Raw genomic sequence first — 5,097 nt, forward strand, 5'->3', positions numbered from 1 at the left:
CCCCTCCCGCACCCGCCTCCCACTGCTTCCCCACCGACCACGGTGCCTGCCCAGCCTGAGCCTCCTGTGCAGGGTGCGCGCTTGGACACGCGTGGTCGTTGTTTTACGAACATGTGTGTGGAAGACCAAGACTAGGAGCGAACTTACGTGGTGCGTGTGCCCCAGCCCGGGGACCAGTACTCAGCTGTCCTTACTCTTCCTCCGCGCGCTCCTTCTGCAATTGGATCCTCGGGTACGGATTACTCTCTTTAGATCCTGAAAATGTTATGGCCAAGCAGTTATGGGTCGGGTGGGGAAGAGTCAAAATCGAAAGCACACGAGTGAGTGTCTAGTGGTTTTAACTGTTAAGGGTTCTCATGATAGCGGAGACGAGCGGTCCAAGCGTGGAGGCGCACGGAGGTGGACGATCCCTTTTGGTTCCTCCTTGGAAATCCACATACTGGTCCCTCCTCCTGAGTTGGCTTGTGTCCCCTGACCCCACAGTGAACACAGAGTCGCAGGCTGAATGTGAGCCAGTAGCAGCAGGCTGCCAGGGGGCTACTGCTTCTCTCAGGGGTACTTTGGGGGGCAATATGGGTGTTTTGCTTGTTTTAATTTTTCGTTTAGACTATTTCATTTCTGTCTCTCATTTTAAGTACTCTTATTATTAACAAGTCATTCTTCATTAAAGAATTTTACAGTCAGAGATAATCGCTGTATTGAAACATATTCTTCCATTTCTTATTTTGTATGTGTGTGTGTGTGTGTGTGTGTGTGTGTGGTAGCTCTGTGGGAGATTATAAAGGTTCTGGATTTACATATTTTGAGTGTTTGCTTTAAATAAATAAAATACTATAAAAATTTCAAAAGTGAGTATTTATTTAAAATGAGCAAAGAAATCACAATCATAGCATTTTTAAAAGCTGATAATGTCATATTTTCTCTCACTTTTCTGGTTTTATTATGTCCTATTAAAATTTCCCCTTCATATTTGAATTTTTGTATGAGCATTAATTCAGAAAAATAAATATATAATTTTAAGGCATTACATTGAATCAAACTCTGTAGTTCAAATTAGTCCCCTGCTTCATCTGTTGCCCTCTGGATGAATATATGTAGGGGTTCTGTAATGGAACCAATTTGGGGTTAGTTTCATTGCCTATTTTTCTCTGCCTACAATATTTTGAGTTGCTTTCAAAGACATTAAAATGTTAATTCCACTTTCATCAATCTGTTTGGTTGAAATTGGCTCTTTGAAAGCATGGTAAAAACTAAGTAACAGCAGTTCAATGTCAGATATTCATTTTCATAGCATGATCAACAATATATTACTAAAATGAAAATCTTGTTCCAAGAAAGTTGTTACATTGAATACAATATCATAAAATACATTGAGAAATGAAAATTTTAAATTTCTTTGTTTCTTTAAATATGTGAGGTAATATTACCAATCATATTTTTATTGGAATATTTACCTTTTAGCATGAGTTTATATCCAAGATTTCCTATTTTCAGAGTTAAAATATATTCTTATTGTGTCATGCTGTTGCACAATTTTTATAAATTATCTTTATTTGGTATTTTTAATTTAGGTAATAGTATGGTTTTCCTGCAACGCATGATGCTGCATTTCACTGGTACAACTAATACAATTATGAGGCCCATTGCCTTTGCATATTGAAAGATGAATAAAGTAAGGTTCTCACCTTTAGACAATTTACACCTTGTAGGAGGCAAATACAAAATAAATACAGAAGTGATAAGTGCTAAAATGATGTTACAAATGAAGTGTTGGTCACTACAAAAGCAATAGTATAATTATGTTAGTAAGGGTTATAGGTGGCTTTATAGAGAAGGTCCCATTTCTGTTGGATTTTAAAGAATGACTCACTTTTGAAACAAGAGTGATTGAAGGAAAGATATTTTAAAGCAAAGGATAGAAACTAGAAAATATACAAAAGTAGGGACTGTATGCTAGGAATCAGTCTGGTCCAATGCAGCCAGTGTTAACAGACTCTCAGAGAATAAAGTAGAAAGATTGATTGAGACCTGACTCATGGGCTACGTTGCACAAGCAGGTAGAGACTTTAAAGATTACTAGACATGCTCTGAGCCATTTTGAATTGTATTTCTCTGATGGAAGGAGTAGAGAGGAATAAACTGAGAACATTGGAGAATAAGATCACTTAAGAGGCTGGTGCTACAGCTTAGAAAGTATATCACAGTCCCCCCATTCTAGGTTCCACAAAGGAATTCAGGCATTCAGGTACCTTCCATTCTGTTGTTCTATATCCAGGAAGGCATTGTACACATATGCAAGGTCAAAGGTTGAATGCAATATCCAGACAGTTAGATGGAAAAAAGTGACTAGTTGAGAACCCACAAGTAATATACATATACTTCTGGTTATACTGCATGTGCACATGGCCACACCTAGATGCAAGAGCAGCTAGAAAGGTGTAATGTCTACTACCAAGGTTGCTATAAGCTCATCTTATTATATGGAGTAATATAATATTTGGAGCCAAAAATTCTGTCACAGCTCTAAAAGTATATGCAATAATATCAAAAGATATTAAAAGACCTTTAATTTAACTTGACAATTTCTAGAGTTGAGCGTAAGCTGGGTTAAGTATAGTGAACCTATACTACTGAGACAGAAATTGATTGATGATGTGGGATGAGAGGTGATGAAGAATATAAGACTAGTTAGTTCTTTTGACCTTTAAGTCACTATTTTATCATTGTTATTATTCATCATTTTTAATGTTTTAACTAATTTATGTTATTTTTAATGTATTACTACTCTTATTATTGTTGAAGAAAAATATATTAGGGGTCTTTCCATAGTGGTACATGGTTTCAAGAAAGAAATTTTTAAAAATATATTCTAAAACTGTAAGTCACAACATGTAATATTGGTGAAGGAAGAACTATTAAAATGATTTCCAAAACCGATGGAGGTTAATGAGACTAGATTTAACTGAAATGAAATTTTTGCATGTTCTCCTAATTTATCTGCAATTGTTTTAGAAAGTATGTTTATTTGGCATCAAGTATACTAGGTTTTAGGGACTGATAGGAATTCTCAGACAGGCAGAGTCTCATTTTAACACGCTGTACACAGAGCTTGGTAGAAGACCATAAAACTGCTGATATACCAGTCTTTCCAGAGAAGCACAAACTTAAAGCAGTTTCAGTTCGAAATTTGTGTTGAGTGTAGTATCTTCACTCCTGAGTCCAAGTTCCAATTTGTGAAATTAAAACAACAGATTGGCCTCCCTCCAGTGCCTGTGACATCTGGTTTGAGATCATGATAAATATGTATGCAATGACTGTTAAATTCTACTGCTGGAAATGCCTTTTAATAAATGTGCCCAAAACTTTTCAAGGATAATTCATTTTAAGCTAAATAATTTAAAAAAATATATTTTTATTGATTTCAGAGAGGAAGGGAAAGGAAGAAAAAGAAACATCAATGATGAGGGAGAATCATTAATCAGCTGCCTCCTGCACGCTACACACTGAACACTGAGGGTGGAGCCTTCAACCCTGGCATATGCCCTGACCGTGGAATCAAACTGATATCTCCTGGGTCATAGGTCAAAGCTCAACCACCGAGTCAAGCCAGCTGAGCTAAGCTACAGAATTTTTAAACTGTGGCTCTACTGGCAAAAGCTACTATTTTACATAGGTTGTACTTATCCTTTTTATACCTCCAATGTCTTCAAAATGAGCATGTGCTGAAGGAAAAGACTTATGAGAAGTAGCACAATCTCAGAAAAAGGTTCACTCCAGAAAGTGTACTCATCTTTGCATTCCTTGATTCAGACTCCTCCTGAGCGCTCTCTGAAGGGTCCAAGATCCCCGAATGTCTTGAGTTCTGTATGTAGATGGGCTTATTCCATAAAACTTGAGGTTCTCCAGTCCAAATATGAACAGCTGAGTTAGGTCAGTGAGTGGAGAGCTACCCAGGAATTACCCTTCCCAAATAGTAGAATATGACCAAGCCTGAAGGTGGACTTCGGTGGGGAAGCATAGGACTTGGTTGGAAAGTTTGTAAGGAGGAATCTCCGAAGGTCGGGGCCTCTATGGAGAACTTGCCAAAGGCGGCAACTCCTGCCTTGACTTTTCTGAACAAGTCTGAGCCCCCGAGTGTTTTACTGGAATCTTTATGTTTAGTCTTTGGACGTCCTTGCTTAAAGGACACTGCAGACGCATGTGTCTTCTCAAGGATGCTTATCCTGCTCATAGTATCTAGTTAATTTTAGTTCAAGCTGTTGCTACAGTAAAAGCCTAAGGAGGCAGGAGAATGGGGCTGTTTAGTTTCTCAAGCCAATCAGTTCCTTAGCCCTCTCTTTCACAGAAACATGAGTCATTATTCATCCATTGCTCAGCGTCTGCTGGTCAGCCCCAACAGACTTCAAGTCTTGTAACTGAGAGGAGCTCTTATTTTGAATGTGATGCTAATTTTTCTTAAGATTATATGTTCAGTACATTTCACCAAAGTTTGGCAGAATCAGCATTCTCTGTTCGTTTCCACCTATCTTGTCCTTCTCTTCTCTCCTCTCCAGTCCTTCTACACCTCCTGCTTCTTGGGATATTATGCAGAGCCTGGTGAATCAGACATTTCTGTTTACAGCCAAGCATTCCACACATTATTCTGCTGGTTGTCATGGTGTCTTCATTTCCAAACAAATACAAACTGTATTGGTTATCTGCCACTATAAAGTTGTGGAATCAAATATACACAAATTATTTCAGATTAAGACTCTAGAAAAGCTGTTTCTCTTTTAGAAACCATTGTAAATGTCAAGATGTTTTGAAGCACTCTCAGGAAAACTATTTGGAAACATATACTTAAGTTAAACTGAAGTTCCATACGACCTGGCCATTTCAAACTAAGTATAGGTCCAGAAGAAATGTGGATACATGTGCATAAAAACTTGAAGAGAATGATCATAGTAGCAATATGGATAAAAGCTCCAAACTGAATATGACTAAATGTCCACCTAAAATAGCTAAATAAACTTTGTGATATTGGATAGTGGAATATGTAATAGTAATGAACATAATCAAACTACACCTAAACACAACATAGATCTGACAGTCATAATG

At 37.6% G+C, this 5,097-nt stretch overlaps 1 protein-coding gene across 1 annotated transcript in view; it reads right to left on the minus strand.

The window, feature by feature from the left end:
* The window catches only part of LOC102251387 (guanylate-binding protein 6-like), a 30,112-nt gene extending 29,592 nt beyond the window's left edge, over window positions 1-520 (minus strand). Inside the window, exon 1 of the mRNA XM_005863364.2 lies at window positions 148-520. The gene's annotated coding sequence lies outside the window, so the exon portion shown is untranslated. The remainder of the gene's footprint in view (window positions 1-147) is intronic.
* Window positions 521-5,097: the final 4,577 nt, after the last annotated feature.

The sequence above is a fragment of the Myotis brandtii genome, unplaced genomic scaffold (assembly GCF_000412655.1).
Source record: "Myotis brandtii unplaced genomic scaffold, ASM41265v1 scaffold177, whole genome shotgun sequence".
Lineage (NCBI taxonomy): Eukaryota > Metazoa > Chordata > Mammalia > Chiroptera > Vespertilionidae > Myotis > Myotis brandtii.